Raw genomic sequence first — 19,924 nt, forward strand, 5'->3', positions numbered from 1 at the left:
TGTTTGATCTATATTGGCAGGAATCTCTGGGTTGCCATGTTGTATGTGGGCCAGTTACAGAGGTCTAGTGATCTGTTTGATCTCTGTTGGCAGGGATATTTGGGTTGCTATGTGGTAAGTGGGCTGGTTACAGAGGTCTAGTGTTCTGTTTGATCTCTGTTGGTGGTTATCTCTGGGTTGCCATGTGGTATATGGGCTGGTTACATAGGTCTAGTGTTCTTTTTGTTCTCTGTTGGTGGGGATCTTTGGGTTGCCATGTGTTATATGGGATGGTTACAGAGGTCTAGTGTTCTGTTTGTTCTCTGTTGGTGAGGATCTTTGGGTTGCCATGTGTTATATGGGATGGTTACAGAGGTCTAGTATTCTGTTTGATCTCTGTTGGGAGGGATATTTGGGTTTCTATGTGGTATGTGGGCTAGTTACAGAGGTCTAGTGTTCTGTTTGATTTCTGTTGGTGGGGATATTTGGGTTGCCATGTGGTACATGGGCTGGTTACAGAGGTCTAGTGTTATGTTTCATCTCTGTTAGGAGGGATATTTGGGTTGCCATGTGGTACATGGGCTGGTTACAGAGGTCTAGTGTTATGTTTCATCTCTGCTGGCGGGGATCTATGGGTTGCCATGTGGTACATGGGCTGGTTACAGAGGTCTAGTGTTATGTTTCATCTCTGCTGGCTGAGATTTATCGGTTGCAATGTGGTACGTGGGATGGTTACAGAGGTCTAGTGTTTTGTTTGATCTCTGCTGGCGAGGTTCTTTGTGTTGACATGTGGTACGTGGGCTGGTTACAGAGGTCTAGTGTCCTGCTTGATCTCTGCTTTCAGGGCTCTTTGTGTTGCCATGTGGTATGTGGGCTGGTCACAGAGGTCTAGTGTTCTGTTTGATCTCTGTTAGGAGGGATATTTGGGTTGCCATGTGGTACATGGGGTGGTTACAGAGGTTTAGTGTTATGTTTCATCTCTGCTGGCGGGGATCTATGGGTTGCCATGTGGTACATGGGCTGGTTACAGAGGTCTAGTGTTCTGTTTCATCTCTGCTGGCTGAGATTTATGGGTTGCAATGTGGTACGTGGGATGGTTACAGAGGTCTAGTGTTTTGTTTGATCTCTGTTGGCAGGGCTCTTTGGGTTGCCATCTGCTCCGTGGGCTGGTTACAGAGGTCTAGTGTTCTGTTTGATCTCTGCTGGCAGGGATCTATGGGTTGCAATGTGGTACATGGGCTGGTTACAGAGGTCTAGTGTTTTGTTTGATCTCTGTTGGCGGGATCTTTGGGTTGCAATGTGGTATATGGGCTGGTTACAGAGGTGTAGTGTTGTGTTTGATCTTTGTTGGCAGCGATATTTGGGTTGCCATGTAGTATGTGGGCTGGTTACAGAGGTCTAGTGTTCTGTTTGATCTCTGTTGGGAGGGATCTTTGGTTTGCTATGTGGCATGTGGGCTGGTTACAGAAGTCTAGTGTTTTGTTTGCTCTCTGCTGGCAGGGATCTCTGGGTTGTCATGTGGTATGTAGGCTGGTTACAGAGATCTAGTGTTCTGTTTGATCTCTGTTGGTGGGATCCTTGGGTTGCAATGTGGTACGTGGGCTAGTTACAGAGGTCTAGTGTTCTGTTTGATCTCTGTTGGCGGGGATCTCTGGGTTGCCATGTGGTATGCGGGCTGGTTACAGAGGTCTTGTGTTCTGTTTGATTCCTGTTGGCGGGGATTTCTGGGTTGCCATGTGGTATGTGGGCTGGTTACAGAGGTCTAGTGTTCTGTTTGATCTCTATTGGCAGGGATCTCTTGGTTGCCATTGGTATGTGGGCTGGTTACAGAGGTCTAGTGTTCTGTTTGATCTCTATTGGTGGGATCTTTGGGTTGCAATGTGGTACGTGGGCTGGTTACAGAGGTCTAGTGTTCTGTGTGATCTCTGTTGGTGGGGATCTCTGGGTTGCCATGTGGTATGTGGGCTAGTTACATAGGTCTAGTGTTCTGTTTGATCTCTGTTGGCAGGGATATTTGGGTTGGCATGTGGTACATGGGCTGGTTACAGAGGTCTAGTGTTCTGTTTCATCTCGGCTGGCGGGGATCTCTGGGTTGCCATATGGTATGTGGGCTGGTTACAGAGGTCTAGTGTTCTGTTTGATCTCTGCTTTCGGGGCTCTTTGGGTTGCCATGTGGTATGTGGGTTGGTTACAGTGGTCTAGTGTTTTGTTTTCTCTCTGCTGGCGGGGATCTCTGGGTTGCAATGTGGTACGTGGGCTGGTTATAGAGGTCTAGTGTTTTGTTTGATCTCTGCTGGCAGGGATCTCTGGGTTGCCATGTGGTATGTAGGCTGGTTATAGAGGTCTAGTGTTCTGTTTGATCTCTGTAGGCAGGATCTTTGGGTTGCAATGTTGTACGTTGGCTGGTTACAGAGGTCTAGTGTTCTGTGTGATCTCTGTTGGGAGGGTTCTTTGGGTTTCCATGGGGTACGTGGGCTGGTTACAGAGGTCTAGTGTTCTGTTTGATCTCTGTTGTCAGGGATATTTGGGTTGCCATGTGGTACGTGGGCTGGTTACAGAGGTCTTGTGTTCTGTTTGATTCCTGTTGGCGGGGATTTCTGGGTTGCCATGTGGTATGTGGGCTGGTTACAGAGGTCTAGTGTTCTGTTTGATCTCTATTGGCAGGGATCTCTTGGTTGCCATTGGTATGTGGGCTGGTTACAGAGGTCTAGTGTTCTGTTTGATCTCTATTGGTGGGATCTTTGGGTTGCAATGTGGTACGTGGGCTGGTTACAGAGGTCTAGTGTTCTGTGTGATCTCTGTTGGTGGGGATCTCTGGGTTGCCATGTGGTATGTGGGCTAGTTACATAGGTCTAGTGTTCTGTTTGATCTCTGTTGGCAGGGATATTTGGGTTGGCATGTGGTACATGGGCTGGTTACAGAGGTCTAGTGTTCTGTTTCATCTCTGCTGGCGGGGATCTCTGGGTTGCCATATGGTATGTGGGCTGGTTACAGAGGTCTAGTGTTCTGTTTGATCTCTGCTTTCGGGGCTCTTTGGGTTGCCATGTGGTATGTGGGTTGGTTACAGTGGTCTAGTGTTTTGTTTTCTCTCTGCTGGCGGGGATCTCTGGGTTGCAATGTGGTACGTGGGCTGGTTATAGAGGTCTAGTGTTTTGTTTGATCTCTGCTGGCAGGGATCTCTGGGTTGCCATGTGGTATGTAGGCTGGTTATAGAGGTCTAGTGTTCTGTTTGATCTCTGTAGGCAGGATCTTTGGGTTGCAATGTTGTACGTTGGCTGGTTACAGAGGTCTAGTGTTCTGTGTGATCTCTGTTGGGAGGGTTCTTTGGGTTTCCATGGGGTACGTGGGCTGGTTACAGAGGTCTAGTGTTCTGTGTGATCTCTGTTGGGAGGGTTCTTTGGGTTTCCATGGGGTACATGGGCTGGTTACAGAGGTCTAGTTTTATGTTTCATCACTGCTGGTGGGGATCTATGGGTTGCAATGTGGTACGTGGGCTGGTTACAGAGGTCTAGTGTTCTGTTTCATCTCTGCTGGCTGAGATTTATGGGTTGCAATGTGGTACGTGGATGGTTACAGAGGTCTAGTGTTTTGTTTGATCTCTGCTGGCGAGGTTCTTTGAGTTGACACGTGGTACGTGGGCTGGTTACAGAGGTCTAGTGTCCTGCTTGATCTCTGCTTTCAGGGCTCTTTGGTTTGCCATGTGGTATGTGGGCTGGTTACAGAGGTCTAGTGTTCTGTTTGATCTCTGTTGGCGGGGCTCTTTGGGTTGCCATGTGGTATGTGGGCTGGTTACAGAGGTCTAGTGTTCGGATTGATCTATGTTGGTAGGATTCTTTGGGTTGCCATGTGGCATGAGGGCTGGTTACAGAGGTCTAGTGTTCTGTTTTCTCTCTGCTGGCGGGGATCTCTGGGTTGCAATATGGTACGTGGGCTTGTTATAGAGGTCTAGTGTTTTGTTTGATCTCTGCTGGCAGGGATCTCTGGGTTGCCATGTAGTATGTAGGCTCGTTACAGAGGTCTAGTGTTCTGTTTGATCTCTGTTGGTGGGATCTTTGGGTTGCAATGTGGTACGTAGACTGGTTACAGAGGTCTATTGTTCTGTTTGATCTCTGTTGGTGGGATCTTTGGGTTGTCATGTGGTATGTGGGCTCGTTACAGAGGTCTAGTGTTCTGTTTGATCTCTGCTGGCAGGATCTCTGGGTTGCCATGTGGTATGTAGGCTGGTTACAGAGGTCTAATGTTCTGTTTGATCTCTGTTGGCGGGGATCTCTGGGTTGCCATGTGGTATCTGGGCTGGTTACAGAGGTCTAGTGTTTTGTTTGATCTCTGCTGGCAGGATCTCAAGGTTGCCATGTGGTATGTAGGCTGGTTACAGAGGTCTAATGTTCTGTTTGATCTCTGTTGGCGGGGCTCTTTGGGTTGCCATGTGGTATGTGGGCTGGTTACAGAGGTCTAGTGTTCGGTTTGATCTATGTTGGTGGGATCTTTGGGTTGCCATGTGGCATGAGGGCTGGTTACAGAGGTCTAGTGTTCTGTTTTCTCTGCTGGCGGGGATCTGTGGGTTGCAATGTGGTACGTGGGCTGGTTATAGAGGTCTAATGTTTTGTTTGATCTCTGCTGGCAGGGATCTCTGGGTTGCCATGTGGTATGTAGGCTCGTTACAGAGGTCTAGTGTTCTGTTTGATCTCTGTTGGTGGGATCTTTGGGTTGCCATGTGTTATATGGGATGGTTACAGAGGTCTAGTGTTCTGTGTGATCTCTGTTGGTGGGGATCTCTGGGTTGCCATGTGGTATGTGGGCTGGTTACAGAGGTCTAGTGTTCTGTTTGATCCCTGTTGGCAGGGATTTCTGGGTTGCCATGTGGTATGTGGGCTGGTTACATAGATCTAGCGTTCTGTTTGATCTCTGTTGGCAGGGATATTTGGGTTGCCATGTGGTACATGGGCTGGTTGCAGAGGTCTAGTGTTCTGTGTTATCTCTGCTGGCGGGGATCTCTGGGTTGCCATATGGTATGTGGGCTGGTTACAGAGGTCTAGTGTTCTGTTTGATCTCTGCTTGCGGGGCTCTTTGGGTTGCCATGTGGTATGTGGGTTGGTTACAGAGGTCTAGTGTTCTGTTTGATTTCTGTTGGCGGGATCTTTGGGTTACCGTGTGGTACGTGGGCTGGTTACAGAGGTCTAGTGTTCTGTTTGATCTCAGTTGGGAGGGATCTTTCGGTTGCCATGTGGTATGTGGGCTGGTTACAGAGGTCTAGTGTTCTGTTTGATTTCTGTTGGCAGGGATCTTTGGGGTGCCATGTGGTACGTGGGCTGGTTACAGATATCTAGTGTTCTGTTTGATCTCTGTTGGCGGGATCTTTGGGTTACCATGTGGTACGTGGGCTGGTTACAGAGGTCTAGTGTTCTGTTTGATCTCTGTTGGGAGGGATCTTTCGGTTGCCATGTGGTATGTGGGCTAGTTACAGAGGTCTAGTGTTCTGTTTGATATCTGCTGGCAGGGATCTTTGGGTTGCCATGTGCTATGTAGGCTGGTTACAGAGGTCTAGTTTTCTGTTTGATCTCTGTTGGCGGGATCTTTGGGTTGCCATGTGGTACGTGGTGTGGTTACAGAGGTCTAGTGTTCTGTTTGATCTCTGTTGGCGGGGATCTCTGGGTTGCCATGTGGTATGTGGGCTGGTTACAGAGGTCTAGTGTTCTGCTTGATCTCTGCTGGCGACGTTCTTTGGGTTGACATGTGATACGTGGGCTGGTTACAGAGGTCTAGTGTCCTGATTGATCTCTGCTTTCAGGGCTCTTTGGGTTGCCATGTGGTATGTGGGCTGGTTACAGAGTTCTAGTGTTCTGTTTGATCTCTGTTGGTGGGATCGTTGGGTTGTCATGTGGTACGTGGGCTGCTTACAGAGGTCTAGTGTTCTGTTTGATCTCTGTTGGGAGGGATATTTGGGTTGCCATGTGGTACATGGGCTGGTTACAGAGGTCTAGTGTTATGTTTCATCTCTGCTGGCGGGGATCTATGGGTTGCAATGTGGTACGTGGGCTGGTTACAGAGGTCTAGTGTTCTGTTTGATCTCTGTTGGGAGGGATATTTGGGTTGCCGTGTGGTACATGGGCTGGTTACAGAGGTCTAGTGTTCTGTTTCATCTCTGCTGGCTGAGATTTATGGGTTGCAATGTGGTACGTGGGATGGTTACAGAGGTCTAGTGTTTTGTTTGATCTCTGCTGGCGAGGTTCTTTGGGTTGACATGTGGTACGTGGGCTGGTTACAGAGGTCTAGTGTCCTGCTTGATCTCTGCTTTCAGGGCTCTTTGGGTTGCCATGTGGTATGAAGGCTCGATACAGAGGTCTAGTGTTCTGTTTGATCTCTGTTGGCGGGGTTCTCTGGGTTGCCATGTGGTATGTGGGCTGGTTACAGAGGTCTAGTGTTCGGTTTGATCTCTGTTGGCGGGGCTCTTTGGGTTGCCATGTGGCATGAGGGCTGGTTACAGAGGTCTAGTGTTCTGTTTTCTCTCTGCTGGCGGGGATCTCTGGGTTGCAATGTGGTACGTGGGCTGGTTATAGAGGTCTAGTGTTTTGTTTGATCTCTGCTGGCAGGGATCTCTGGGTTGCCATGTGGTATGAAGGCTCGATATAGAGGTCTAGTGTTCTGTTTGATCTCTGTTGGTGGGATCTTTGGGTTGCAATGTGGTGCGTGGGCTGGTTACAGAGGTCTAGTGTTCTGTTTGATCTCTGTTGGCGGGGATCTCTGGGTTGCCATGTGGTATGTGGGCTGGTTACAGAGGTCTAGTGTTCTGTTTGATCTCTGTTGGTGGGATCTTTGGGTTGTCATGTGGTACGTGGGCTGGTCACAGAGGTCTAGTGTTCTGTTTGATCTCTGCTGGCAGGATCTCTGGGTTGCCATGTGGTATGTAGGCTGGTTACAGAGGTCAAGTGTTCTGTTTGATCCCTGTGGGCAGGGATCTCTGGGTTGCCATGTGGTATGTGGGCTGGTTACATAGGTCTAGTGTTCTGTTTGATCTCTTTTGGCAGGGATCTGTGGGTTGCCATGTGGTATGTGGGGTGGTTACAGAGGTCTAATGTTCTGTTTGATCTCTGTTGGCGGGGATCTCTGGGTTGCCATGTGGTATGTGGGTTGGTTACAGAGGTCTAGTGTTCGGTTTGATCTCTGTTGGGAGGGTTCTTTGGGTTTCCATGTGGTACATGGGCTGGTTACAGAGGTCTAGTGTTCTGTTTGATCTCTGTTGGTGGGATCTTTGAGTTGTCATGTGGTACGTGGGCTGGTTACAGAGGTCTAGTGTTTTATTTGATCTCTGCTGGCAGGGATCTCTGGGTTGCCATGTGGTATGTAGGCTGGTTACAGAAGTCTAGTGTTCTGTTTGATCTCTGTTGGTGGGATCTTTGGGTTGCCATGTGGTATGTGGGCTGGTTACAGAGGTCTAATGTTCTGTTTGATCTCTGTTGGCAGGGATATTAGGGTTGCTATGTGGTATGTGGGCTGGTTACAGAGGTCTAGTGTTCTGTTTGATCTCTGTTGGTGGTTATCTCTGGGTTCCCATGTGGTATATGGGCTGGTTACATAGGTCTAGTGTTCTGTTTGATCTCTGCTTTCAGGGATCTTAGGTTTGCCATGTGGTATGTGGGCTGGTTACTGAGGTCTAGTGTTCTGTTTGATCTCTGTTGGCAGGGATCTTTGCGTTGCTATGTATATGTGGGTTGGTTACAGAGGTCTAGTGTTCTGTTTGTTCTCTGTTGGTGGGGATCTTTGGGTTGCCATGTGTTATATGGGATGGTTACAGAGATCTAGTATTCTGTTTGATCTCTGTTGGGAGGGATCTTTGGGTTTCCATGTGGTATGTGGGCTAGTTACAGAGGTCTAGTGTTCTGTTTCATTTCTGTTGGTGGGGATATTTGGGTTGCCATGTGGTACGTGGGCTGGTTACAGAGGTCTAGTGTTCTGTTTGATCTCTGTTGGGAGGGATATTTGGGTTGCCATGTGGTACATGGGCTGGTTACAGAGGTCTAGTTTTATGTTTCATCACTGCTGGTGGGGATCTATGGGTTGCAATGTGGTACGTGGGCTGGTTACAGAGGTCTAGTGTTCTGTTTCATCTCTGCTGGCTGAGATTTATGGGTTGCAATGTGGTACGTGGATGGTTACAGAGGTCTAGTGTTTTGTTTGATCTCTGCTGGCGAGGTTCTTTGAGTTGACACGTGGTACGTGGGCTGGTTACAGAGGTCTAGTGTCCTGCTTGATCTCTGCTTTCAGGGCTCTTTGGTTTGCCATGTGGTATGTGGGCTGGTTACAGAGGTCTAGTGTTCTGGTTGATCTCTGTTGGCGGGGCTCTTTGGGTTGCCATGTGGTATGTGGGCTGGTTACAGAGGTCTAGTGTTCGGATTGATCTATGTTGGTAGGGATCTTTGGGTTGCCATGTGGCATGAGGGCTGGTTACAGAGGTCTAGTGTTCTGTTTTCTCTCTGCTGGCGGGGATCTCTGGGTTGCAATATGGTACGTGGGCTTGTTATAGAGGTCTAGTGTTTTGTTTGATCTCTGCTGGCAGGGATCTCTGGGTTGCCATGTAGTATGTAGGCTCGTTACAGAGGTCTAGTGTTCTGTTTGATCTCTGTTGGTGGGATCTTTGGGTTGCAATGTGGTACGTAGACTGGTTACAGAGGTCTATTGTTCTGTTTGATCTCTGTTGGTGGGATCTTTGGGTTGTCATGTGGTACGTGGGCTCATTACAGAGGTCTAGTGTTCTGTTTGATCTCTGCTGGCAGGATCTCTGGGTTGCCATGTGGTATGTAGGCTGGTTACAGAGGTCTAATGTTCTGTTTGATCTCTGTTGGCGGGGATCTCTGGGTTGCCATGTGGTATCTGGGCTGGTTACAGAGGTCTAGTGTTTTGTTTGATCTCTGCTGGCAGGATCTCAAGGTTGCCATGTGGTATGTAGGCTGGTTACAGAGGTCTAATGTTCTGTTTGATCTCTGTTGGCGGGGCTCTTTGGGTTGCCATGTGGTATGTGGGCTGGTTACAGAGGTCTAGTGTTCGGTTTGATCTATGTTGGTGGGATCTTTGGGTTGCCATGTGGCATGAGGGCTGGTTACAGAGGTCTAGTGTTCTGTTTTCTCTGCTGGCGGGGATCTGTGGGTTGCAATGTGGTACGTGGGCTGGTTATAGAGGTCTAATGTTTTGTTTGATCTCTGCTGGCAGGGATCTCTGGGTTGCCATGTGGTATGTAGGCTCGTTACAGAGGTCTAGTGTTCTGTTTGATCTCTGTTGGTGGGATCTTTGGGTTGCCATGTGTTATATGGGATGGTTACAGAGGTCTAGTGTTCTGTGTGATCTCTGTTGGTGGGGATCTCTGGGTTGCCATGTGGTATGTGGGCTGGTTACAGAGGTCTAGTGTTCTGTTTGATCCCTGTTGGCAGGGATTTCTGGGTTGCCATGTGGTATGTGGGCTGGTTACATAGATCTAGCGTTCTGTTTGATCTCTGTTGGCAGGGATATTTGGGTTGCCATGTGGTACATGGGCTGGTTGCAGAGGTCTAGTGTTCTGTGTTATCTCTGCTGGCGGGGAACTCTGGGTTGCCATATGGTATGTGGGCTGGTTACAGAGGTCTAGTGTTCTGTTTGATCTCTGCTTGCGGGGCTCTTTGGGTTGCCATGTGGTATGTGGGTTGGTTACAGAGGTCTAGTGTTCTGTTTGATCTCTGTTGGTGGGATCTCTGGGTTGTCATGTGGTATGTGGGTTGGTTACAGAGGTCTAGTGTTCTGTTTGATCTCTGTTGGTGGGATCTCTGGGTTGTCATGTGGTACGTGGGCTGGTTACAGAGGTCTAGTGGTCTGTTTGATCTCTGCTGGCAGGATCTCTGGGTTGTCATGTGGTATGTAGGCTGGTTACAGAGGTCTAATGTTCTGTTTGATCTCTGTTGGTGGGATCTTTGGGTTGCAATGTGGTACGTGGGCTGGTTACAGAGGTCTAGTGTTCTGTTTGATCTCTGGTGGCGGGGATCGCTGGGTTGCCATGTGGTATGTGGGCTGGTTACAGAGGTCTAGTGTTCTGTTTGATCCCTGTTGGGGGGGATCTCTGGGTTGCCAGGTGGTATGTGGGCTGATTACATAGGTCTAGTGTTCTGTTTGATCTATATTGGCAGGAATCTCTGGGTTGCCATGTTGTATGTGGGCCAGTTACAGAGGTCTAGTGATCTGTTTGATCTCTGTTGGCAGGGATATTTGGGTTGCTATGTGGTAAGTGGGCTGGTTACAGAGGTCTAGTGTTCTGTTTGATCTCTGTTGGTGGTTATCTCTGGGTTGCCATGTGGTATATGGGCTGGTTACATAGGTCTAGTGTTCTTTTTGTTCTCTGTTGGTGGGGATCTTTGGGTTGCCATGTGTTATATGGGATGGTTACAGAGGTCTAGTGTTCTGTTTGTTCTCTGTTGGTGAGGATCTTTGGGTTGCCATGTGTTATATGGGATGGTTACAGAGGTCTAGTATTCTGTTTGATCTCTGTTGGGTGGGATATTTGGGTTTCTATGTGGTATGTGGGCTAGTTACAGAGGTCTAGTGTTCTGTTTGATTTCTGTTGGTGGGGATATTTGGGTTGCCATGTGGTACATGGGCTGGTTACAGAGGTCTAGTGTTATGTTTCATCTCTGTTAGGAGGGATATTTGGGTTGCCATGTGGTACATGGGCTGGTTACAGAGGTCTAGTGTTATGTTTCATCTCTGCTGGCGGGGATCTATGGGTTGCCATGTGGTACATGGGCTGGTTACAGAGGTCTAGTGTTATGTTTCATCTCTGCTGGCTGAGATTTATCGGTTGCAATGTGGTACGTGGGATGGTTACAGAGGTCTAGTGTTTTGTTTGATCTCTGCTGGCGAGGTTCTTTGTGTTGACATGTGGTACGTGGGCTGGTTACAGAGGTCTAGTGTCCTGCTTGATCTCTGCTTTCAGGGCTCTTTGGGTTGCCATGTGGTATGTGGGCTGGTCACAGAGGTCTAGTGTTCTGTTTGATCTCTGTTAGGAGGGATATTTGGGTTGCCATGTGGTACATGGGGTGGTTACAGAGGTTTAGTGTTATGTTTCATCTCTGCTGGCGGGGATCTATGGGTTGCCATGTGGTACATGGGCTGGTTACAGAGGTCTAGTGTTCTGTTTCATCTCTGCTGGCTGAGATTTATGGGTTGCAATGTGGTACGTGGGATGGTTACAGAGGTCTAGTGTTTTGTTTGATCTCTGCTGGTGAGGTTCTTTGGGTTGACATGTGGTACGTGGGCTGGTTACAGAGGTCTAGTGTCCTGCTTGATCTCTGCTTTCAGGGCTCTTTGGGTTGCCATGTGGTATGTGGGCTGGTTACAGAGGTCTAGTGTTCTGTTTGATCTCTGTTGGCGGGGAGCTTTGGGTTGCCATGTAGTATGTGGGCTGGTTACAGAGGTCTAGTGTTTTGTTTGATCTCTGTTGGCAGGATCTTTGGGTTGCAATGTTGTACGTTGGCTGGTTATAGAGGTCTAGTGTTCTGTTTGATCTCTGTTGGCATGGTTCTCTGGGTTGCCATGTGGTATGTGGGCTGGTTACAGAGGTCTAGTGTTCGGTTTGATCTCTGTTGGCGGGGCTCTTTGGGTTGCCATGTGGTATGTGGGCTGGTTACAGAGGTCTAGTGTTCTGTTTGATCTCTGTTGGCATGGTTCTCTGGGTTGCCATGTGGTATGTGGGCTGGTTACAGAGGTCTAGTGTTCGGTTTGATCTATGTTGGGAGGGATCTTTGGGTTGCCATGTGGCATGAGGGCTGGGTATAGAGGTCTAGTGTTCTGTTTTCTCTCTGCTGGCGGGGATCTCTGGGTTGCAATGTGGTACGTGGGCTGGTTATAGAGGTCTAGTGTTTTGTTTGATCTCTGCTGGCAGGGATCTCTGGGTTGCCATGTGGTATGTAGGCTCGTTACAGAGGTCTAATGTTCTGTTTGATCTCTGTTGGCGGGGATCTCTGGGTTGCCATGTGGTATGTGGGCTGGTTACAGAGGTCTAGTGTGCTGTTTGATCTCTGTTGGTGGGATCTTTGGGTTGTCATGTGGTACGTGGGCTGGTTACAGAGGTCTAGTGTTCTGTTTGATCTCTGCTGGCAGGATCTCTGGGTTGCCATGTGGTATGTAGGCTGGTTACAGAGGTCTAATGTTCTGTTTGATCTCTGTTGGTGGGATCTTTGGGTTGCAATGTGGTACGTGGGCTGGTTACAGAGGTCTAGTGTTCTGTTTGATCTCTGTTGGCGGGGATCGCTGGGTTGCCATTTGGTATGTGGGCTGGTTACAGAGGTCTAGTGTTCTGTTTGATCTCTGTTGGGAGGGATATTTGGGTTGCCATGTGGTACATGGGCTGGTTACAGAGGTCTAGTGTTTTGTTTGATCTCTGCTGGCAAGATCTCTGGGTTGCCATGTGGCATGTAGGCTGGTTACAGAGGTCTAATGTTCTGTTTGATCTCTGTTGGCGGGGATCTCTGGGTTGCCATGTGGTATGTGGGCTGGTTACAGAGGTCTAGTGTTTTGTTTGATCTCGGCTGGCAGGATCTCTGGGTTGCCATGTGGTGTGTAGGCTGGTTACAGAGGTCTAATGTTCTGTTTGATCTCTGTTGGCGGGGATCTCTGGGTTGCCATGTGGTATGTGGGCTGGTTACAGAGGTCTAGTGTTCGGTTTGATCTATGTTGGGAGGGATCTTTGGGTTGCCATGTGGTATGTGGGCTGGTTACAGAGGTCTAGTGTTCTGTTTGATCTCTGTTGGCGGGGCTCTTTAGGTTGCCATGTGGTATGTGGACTGGTTACAGAGGTTTAGTGTTCGGTTTGATCTATATTGGGAGGGATCTTTGGGTTGCCATGTGGCATGAGGGCTGGTAACAGAGGTCTAGTGTTCTGTTTGATCTCTGTTGGCGGGGAGCTTTGGGTTGCCATGTAGTATGTGGGCTGGTTACAGAGGTCTAGTGTTCTGTTTTCTCTCTGCTGGCGGGGATCTCTGGGTTGCAATGTGGTACATCGGCTGGTTATAGAGGTCTAGTGTTTTGTTTGATCTCTGCTGGCAGGGATCTCTGGGTTGCCATGTGGTATGTAGGCTGGTTACAGAGGTCTAGTGTTCTGTTTGATCTCTGTTGGCAGGATCTTTGGGTTGCAATGTTGTACGTTGGCTGGTTACAGAGGTCTAGTGTTCTGTTTGATCTCTGTTGGCGGGGATCTCTGGGTTGCCATGTGATATGTGGGCTGGTTACAGAGGTCTAGTGTTCTGTTTGATCTCTGTTGGCAGGGCTCTTTGGGTTGCCATCTGCTCCGTGGGCTGGTTACAGAGGTCTAGTGTTCTGTTTGATCTCTGCTGGCAGAGATCTATGGGTTGCAATGTGGTACATGGGCTGGTTACAGAGGTCTAGTGTTTTGGTTGATCTCTGTTGGCGGGATCTTTGGGTTGCAATGTGGTATATGGGCTGGTTACAGAGGTGTAGTGTTGTGTTTGATCTTTGTTGGCAGCGATATTTGGGTTGCCATGTAGTATGTGGGCTGGTTACAGAGGTCTAGTGTTCTGTTTGATCTCTGTTGGGAGGGATCTTTGGTTTGCTATGTGGCATGTGGGCTGGTTACAGAAGTCTAGTGTTTTGTTTGCTCTCTGCTGGCAGGGATCTCTGGGTTGTCATGTGGTATGTAGGCTGGTTACAGAGATCTAGTGTTCTGTTTGATCTCTGTTGGTGGGATCCTTGGGTTGCAATGTGGTACGTGGGCTAGTTACAGAGGTCTAGTGTTCTGTTTGATCTCTGTTGGCGGGGATCTCTGGGTTGCCATGTGGTATGCGGGCTGGTTACAGAGGTCTTGTGTTCTGTTTGATTCCTGTTGGCGGGGATTTCTGGGTTGCCATGTGGTATGTGGGCTGGTTACAGAGGTCTAGTGTTCTGTTTGATCTCTATTGGCAGGGATCTCTTGGTTGCCATTGGTATGTGGGCTGGTTACAGAGGTTTAGTGTTCTGTTTGATCTCTATTGGTGGGATCTTTGGGTTGCAATGTGGTACGTGGGCTGGTTACAGAGGTCTAGTGTTCTGTGTGATCTCTGTTGGTGGGGATCTCTGGGTTGCCATGTGGTATGTGGGCTAGTTACATAGGTCTAGTGTTCTGTTTGATCTCTGTTGGCAGGGATATTTGGGTTGGCATGTGGTACATGGGCTGGTTACAGAGGTCTAGTGTTCTGTTTCATCTCTGCTGGCGGGGATCTCTGGGTTGCCATATGGTATGTGGGCTGGTTACAGAGGTCTAGTGTTCTGTTTGATCTCTGCTTTCGGGGCTCTTTGGGTTGCCATGTGGTATGTGGGTTGGTTACAGTGGTCTAGTGTTTTGTTTTCTCTCTGCTGGCGGGGATCTCTGGGTTGCAATGTGGTACGTGGGCTGGTTATAGAGGTCTAGTGTTTTGTTTGATCTCTGCTGGCAGGGATCTCTGGGTTGCCATGTGGTATGTAGGCTGGTTATAGAGGTCTAGTGTTCTGTTTGATCTCTGTAGGCAGGATCTTTGGGTTGCAATGTTGTACGTTGGCTGGTTACAGAGGTCTAGTGTTCTGTGTGATCTCTGTTGGGAGGGTTCTTTGGGTTTCCATGGGGTACGTGGGCTGGTTACAGAGGTCTAGTGTTCTGTTTGATCTCTGTTGGCAGGGATATTTGGGTTGCCATGTGGTACATGGGCTGGTTACAGAGGTCTAGTGTTCTGTTTCATCTCTGCTGGCGGGGATCTCTGGGTTGCCATATGGTATGTGGCCTGGTTACAGAGGTCTAGTGTTCTGTTTGATCTCTGCTTTCGGGGCTCTTTGGGTTGCCATGTGGTATGTGGGTTGGTTACAGAGGTCTAGTGTTCTGTTTGATCTCTGTTGGTGAGGATCTTTGGGTTGCCATGTGGTATGTGGGTTGGTTACAGAGGTCTAGTGTTCTGTTTGATTTCTGTTGGCAGGATCTTAGGGTTGCAATGTTGTACGTTGGCTGGTTACAGAGGTCTAGTGTTCTGTTTGATCTCTGTTGGCGGGGATCTCTGGGTTGCCATGTGGTATGTGGGCTGGTTACAGAGGTCTAGTGTTCGGTTTGATCTATGTTGGGAGGGATCTTTGGGTTGCCATGTGGTATGTGTGCTGGTTACAGAGGTCTAATCTTGTGTTCGATCTCTGTTGGCGGGGATCTTTGGGTTGCCATGTGGTATGTGGGCTGGTTACAGAGGTCTAGTGTTCTGTTTGATCTCTGCTGGTGGGAATCTTTGGGTTGCCATGTGGTATGTGGGCCGGTTACAGAGGTCTAGTGATCTGTTTGATCTCTGCTGGCAGGGATATTTGGGTTGCCATGTGGTATGTGGGCAGGTTACAGAGCTCTAGTGATTTGTTTGATCTGTGCTGGCGGGGATATTTGGGTTGCCATGTGGTATGTGAGCTGGTTACAGAGGTCTAGTGATCTGTTTGATCTCTGCTAGCGGGGTTCTTTGGGTTGACATGTGGTACGTGGACTGGTTACAGAGGTCTAGTGTTCTGTTTGATCCCTGTTAGCGGTGATCTTTGTGTTGCCATGTGGTATGTGAGCTGGTTACAGAGGTCTAGTGTTCTGTTTGTTCTCTGTTGGCGGGGATCTTTGGGTTGCCATGTGGTATGTGGGCTGGTTACAGAGGTCTAGTGTTCTGTTTGTTGTCTATTGGTGTGGATCCTTGGGTTGCCATGTGTTTTATTGACTGGTTACAGAAGCCTAGTGTTCTGTTTGATCTCTGTTGGTTGGGATTCTTTGGGTTTCCATGTGGTATGTAGGCTGGTAACAGAGGTCTAGTGTTCTGTTTGATCTCTTTTGGCGGGGATCTCTGGGTTGCCATGTGGCATGTGGGCTGGTTACAGAGGTCTAGTGTTTGGTTTGATCTTTGCTGGCAAGGCTCTTTGGGTTACCATGTGGTATGTGGGCTGGTTACAGTGGTCTAGTGTTCTGTTTGATCTCTGTTGGCGGGATCTTTGGGTTACCATGTGGTACGTGGGCTGGTTACAGAGGTCTAGTGTTCTGTTTGATTTCTGTTGGCGGGATCTTTGGGTTACCGTGTGGTACGTGGGCTGGTTACAGAGGTCTAGTGTTCTGTTTGATCTCAGTTGGGAGGGATCTTTCGGTTGCCATGTGGTATGTGGGCTGGTTACAGAGGTCTAGTGTTCTGTTTGATTTCTGTTGGCGGGATCTTTGGGTTGCCATGTGGCATGTGGGCTGGTTACAGAGGTCTTGTGTTCTGTTTGATCTCAGTTGGGAGGGATCTTTCGGTTGCCATGTGGTATGTGGGCTGGTTACAGAGGTCTAGTGTTCTGTTTGATTTCTGTTGGCAGGGATCTTTGGGGTGCCATGTGGTACGTGGGCTGGTTACAGAGATCTAGTGTTCTGTTTGATCTCTGTTGGCGGGATCTTTGGGTTACCATGTGGTACGTGGGCTGGTTACAGAGGTCTAGTGTTCTGTTTGATCTCTGTTGGGAGGGATCTTTCGGTTGCCATGTGGTATGTGGGCTAGTTACAGAGGTCTAGTGTTCTGTTTGATATCTGCTGGCAGGGATCTTTGGGTTGCCATGTGCTATGTAGGCTGGTTACAGAGGTCTAGTTTTCTGTTTGATCTCTGTTGGCGGGATCTTTGGGTTGCCATGTGGTACGTGGTGTGGTTACAGAGGTCTAGTGTTCTGTTTGATCTCTGTTGGCGGGGATCTCTGGGTTGCCATGTGGTATGTGGGCTGGTTACAGAGGTCTAGTGTTCTGTTTGATCTCTGCTGTCGGGGATCTTTGGGTTGCCATGTGTTATGTGCGCTGGTTACAGAGGTCTAGTGTTCTGCTTGATCTCTGCTGGCGACGTTCTTTGGGTTGACATGTGATACGTGGGCTGGTTACAGAGATCTAGTGTCCTGATTGATCTCTGCTTTCAGGGCTCTTTGGGTTGCCATGTGGTATGTGGGCTGGTTACAGAGTTCTAGTGTTCTGTTTGATCTCTGTTGGTGGGATCGTTGGGTTGTCATGTGGTACGTGGGCTGCTTACAGAGGTCTAGTGTTCTGTTTGATCTCTGTTGGGAGGGATATTTGGGTTGCCATGTGGTACATGGGCTGGTTACAGAGGTCTAGTGTTATGTTTCATCTCTGCTGGCGGGGATCTATGGGTTGCAATGTGGTACGTGGGCTGGTTACAGAGGTCTAGTGTTCTGTTTGATCTCTGTTGGGAGGGATATTTGGGTTGCCGTGTGGTACATGGGCTGGTTACAGAGGTCTAGTGTTCTGTTTCATCACTGCTGGCTGACATTTATGGGTTGCAATGTGGTACGTGGGATGGTTACAGAGGTCTAGTGTTTTGTTTGATCTCTGCTGGCGAGGTTCTTTGGGTTGACATGTGGTACGTGGGCTGGTTACAGAGGTCTAGTGTCCTGCTTGATCTCTGCTTTCAGGGCTCTTTGGGTTGCCATGTGGTATGAAGGCTCGATACAGAGGTCTAGTGTTCTGTTTGATCTCTGTTGGCGGGGTTCTCTGGGTTGCCATGTGGTATGTGGGCTGGTTACAGAGGTCTAGTGTTCGGTTTGATCTCTGTTGGCGGGGCTCTTTGGGTTGCCATGTGGCATGAGGGCTGGTTACAGAGGTCTAGTGTTCTGTTTTCTCTCTGCTGGCGGGGATCTCTGGGTTGCAATGCGGTACGTGGGCTGGTTATAGAGGTCTAGTGTTTTGTTTGATCTCTGCTGGCAGGGATCTCTGGGTTGCCATGTGGTATGAAGGCTCGATATAGAGGTCTAGTGTTCTGTTTGATCTCTGTTGGTGGGATCTTTGGGTTGCAATGTGGTGCGTGGGCTGGTTACAGAGGTCTAGTGTTCTGTTTGATCTCTGTTGGCGGGGATCTCTGGGTTGCCATGTGCTATGTGGGCTGGTTACAGAGGTCTAGTGTTCTGTTTGATCTCTGTTGGTGGGATCTTTGGGTTGTCATGTGGTACGTGGGCTGGTCACAGAGGTCTAGTGTTCTGTTTGATCTCTGCTGGCAGGATCTCTGGGTTGCCATGTGGTATGTAGGCTGGTTACAGAGGTCAAGTGTTCTGTTTGATCCCTGTGGGCAGGGATCTCTGGGTTGCCATGTGGTATGTGGGCTGGTTACATAGGTCTAGTGTTCTGTTTGATCTCTTTTGGCAGGGATCTGTGGGTTGCCATGTGGTATGTGGGGTGGTTACAGAGGTCTAATGTTCTGTTTGATCTCTGTTGGCGGGGATCTCTGGGTTGCCATGTGGTATGTGGGTTGGTTACAGAGGTCTAGTGTTCGGTTTGATCTCTGCTGGGAGGGTTCTTTGGGTTTCCATGTGGTACATGGGCTGGTTACAGAGGTCTAGTGTTCTGTTTGATCTCTGTTGGTGGGATCTTTGGGTTGTCATGTGGTACGTGGGCTGGTTACAGAGGTCTAGTGTTTTATTTGATCTCTGCTGGCAGGGATCTCTGGGTTGCCATGTGGTATGTAGGCTGGTTACAGAAGTCTAGTGTTCTGTTTGATCTCTGTTGGTGGGATCTTTGGGTTGCCATGTGGTATGTGGGCTGGTTACAGAGGTCTAGTGTTCTGTTTGATCTCTGTTGGCAAGGATATTAGGGTTGCTATGTGGTATGTGGGCTGGTTACAGAGGTCTAGTGTTCTGTTTGATCTCTGTTGGTGGTTATCTCTGGGTTCCCATGTGGTATATGGGCTGGTTACATAGGTCTAGTGTTCTGTTTGATCTCTGCTTTCAGGGATCTTAGGTTTGCCATGTGGTATGTGGGCTGGTTACTGAGGTCTAGTGTTCTGTTTGATCTCTGTTGGCAGGGATCTTTGCGTTGCTATGTATATGTGGGTTGGTTACAGAGGTCTAGTGTTCTGTTTGTTCTCTGTTGGTGGGGATCTTTGGGTTGCCATGTGTTATATGGGATGGTTACAGAGATCTAGTATTCTGTTTGATCTCTGTTGGGAGGGATCTTTGGGTTTCCATGTGGTATGTGGGCTAGTTACAGAGGTCTAGTGTTCTGTTTCATTTCTGTTGGTGGGGATATTTGGGTTGCCATGTGGTACGTGGGCTGGTTACAGAGGTCTAGTGTTCTGTTTGATCTCTGTTGGGAGGGATATTTGGGTTGCCATGTGCTACATGGGCTGGTTACAGAGGTCTAGTTTTATGTTTCATCACTGCTGGTGGGGATCTATGGGTTGCAATGTGGTACGTGGGCTGGTTACAGAGGTCTAGTGTTCTGTTTCATCTCTGCTGGCTGAGATTTATGGGTTGCAATGTGGTACGTGGATGGTTACAGAGGTCTAGTGTTTTGTTTGATCTCTGCTGGCGAGGTTCTTTGAGTTGACACGTGGTACGTGGGCTGGTTACAGAGGTCTAGTGTCCTGCTTGATCTCTGCTTTCAGGGCTCTTTGGTTTGCCATGTGGTATGTGGGCTGGTTACAGAGGTCTAGTGTTCTGTTTGATCTCTGTTGGCGGGGCTCTTTGGGTTGCCATGTGGTATGTGGGCTGGTTACAGAGGTCTAGTGTTCGGATTGATCTATGTTGGTAGGGATCTTTGGGTTGCCATGTGGCATGAGGGCTGGTTACAGAGGTCTAGTGTTCTGTTTTCTCTCTGCTGGCGGGGATCTCTGGGTTGCAATATGGTACGTGGGCTTGTTATAGAGGTCTAGTGTTTTGTTTGATCTCTGCTGGCAGGGATCTCTGGGTTGCCATGTAGTATGTAGGCTCGTTACAGAGGTCTAGTGTTCTGTTTGATCTCTGTTGGTGGGATCTTTGGGTTGCAATGTGGTACGTAGACTGGTTACAGAGGTCTATTGTTCTGTTTGATCTCTGTTGGTGGGATCTTTGGGTTGTCATGTGGTACGTGGGCTCGTTACAGAGGTCTAGTGTTCTGTTTGATCTCTGCTGGCAGGATCTCTGGGTTGCCATGTGGTATGTAGGCTGGTTACAGAGG

The 19,924-nt window shown here is 48.8% G+C and overlaps 1 protein-coding gene across 1 annotated transcript in view; it reads right to left on the reverse strand.

The window, feature by feature from the left end:
* LOC138481610 (GLIPR1-like protein 1) overlaps nt 1–19,924 on the reverse strand; it is a 1,920,818-nt gene that overhangs the window by 584,309 nt on the left and 1,316,585 nt on the right. The window lies entirely within an intron of this gene.

Source organism: Ambystoma mexicanum, chromosome 5p, assembly GCF_040938575.1.
Source record: "Ambystoma mexicanum isolate Mex_15411 chromosome 5p, UKY_AmexF1_1, whole genome shotgun sequence".
Taxonomy (NCBI): Eukaryota; Metazoa; Chordata; class Amphibia; order Caudata; family Ambystomatidae; genus Ambystoma; species Ambystoma mexicanum.